Consider the following 1,825-nt stretch of genomic DNA (forward strand, 5'->3'; position numbering starts at 1 on the left):
ACAATGTTTTGAAAAAACACCCACACAGATTGCACCTCTGATCTGTACTACCAATACCTGCAGGTAAGTTCTGCTCATTGTGGATCCTAACATATCTTTTAAGACCCCCATTGGATTTGCAAGCCCTCTGGCACACACCACATTCAAACATGTGCACAGACATATAATTAGAATATATATTTGGGGGCGGGGAATATATATATATATATATATATATATATATATGTTGTTTAGATAATTTTTGATGTATATATATATATATATATATATATATACATATATATATATATATCAGGTAGGGGTGCTCCGAACGGGGTCTCAAGGATTGGCGTCCTTGCCTTCCCGAGCTAGTTTTCTACCACATTTCATAAAAGTTGTGGTAGGGCCTTGGTCTCGAGACCACTGATGTATAGAAAGTAAGGTTGGGGTTAAGCAAGGGCATGCTCCTCGTAGATAATCCAGCTCAGAAAAAGCCTCATGATATCAGAAAAGAAGCATGGGCACCAGCTAGCCCATAGGTTGGGGTGGGCTGCACCTGTTAACCTAAAAAAGAAGAAGGTGCAAACCGACATTCTGGGTTGCGCAAATATGACTTGCCTTAGGGTGGCCGACGGGGTCAGGTTGGGAAGTGGGCAGTCTGCGTGGAAGGGGTACGAGGTGCGTGAGGAATTGAGGAGGAGGCGGGTGGATGTGTCCTGTGTGGAGAAGGCTAGATGGAGAGGCCAGAGTGCAAGATTTGTGGGGGTCAAGGGAAGAAGGTGCAAATTGTGGTGGTCGGGAAATGACAAGGGGACTGGTGGTGTGTGGAATTTTGGTCGAGGAAGAAATGTGTGAGACGGTAGTGGAGGTCGGGAGAAAGAATGACAGTAGCACCAGCATCTGAGAAAAACTTCGTGAAGGTGATATGTGGGTATGGTCCGCAAGGTGTAAGGGATCTTTGAGAAAGTGAGGTTCTTTGATGAAATGGCAGGTGAGTGGAACTTACATAAGATTAATGAATTTGTTTTGGGCATGGGTGATTTTAATGGACATGTTGGGAAATGGATCCATTGCTTTCAGGGTGTGCATGGAGGAAACGGAATTAGAGAGATAAATATGGAAGGAAGGATGCTGCTAGAGTTCTGCGATGAGAAGGAGTTGAGTATGGCGAATATGTCGTTTAGGAAAACAGAGAAAAAGTGACTTTCAGTGTAGGAGGGAATGAGACAGAGATTGATTTCGTGTTGATTGGCAGGAAAAACAGAAGGTGATTGAGTGGGCATTGAGGAAGAGAAGTGTATTAGAGGGCAGTGATGTGTTTGTATGAAGGGGTAAAGACAAGAGTTAGAGTTGGATCAGAGGTGTCGGAGGAGTTTGTGGTGAAAGTTGTCGTACATCAGGGATCTGTGTTGTCACCGCTGTTGTTTGCAATAGCTGACGTCGTAATGGACTGTGTAAAAGTGGGACTGATGATGGAGATACTGTATGCCGATGACCTCGTTCTGATGAGTGAGACGATGGAGGGATTGAGGGGTAAGTTCCGGAAATGGAAGGAGGCGTTTGAAAGCAAGGGTTCGAAGGTAAACCTCGGGAAGACAATTGTGATAGTGAGGGGATGGAAGGGGAAGTATTTGCGAGTAAGGTAGAACCATGTGGCGTGTGTGGGAGAAGGCTAATGGCAAATACAGTGTTCTGTACGAAATGTGAGAAAGGGATTCATGGTAGAAGTACGAAAATGAAGAATGTGACCCCAAGCAAGACTGGCAAGAATTTTTATTTGTGGAAGATGGATATCATACAGAAATGCATGATATATGTGTATATATATATATATATATATATATAT

The sequence above is a fragment of the Octopus bimaculoides genome, chromosome 1 (genome assembly GCF_001194135.2).
Source record: "Octopus bimaculoides isolate UCB-OBI-ISO-001 chromosome 1, ASM119413v2, whole genome shotgun sequence".
NCBI lineage: Eukaryota > Metazoa > Mollusca > Cephalopoda > Octopoda > Octopodidae > Octopus > Octopus bimaculoides.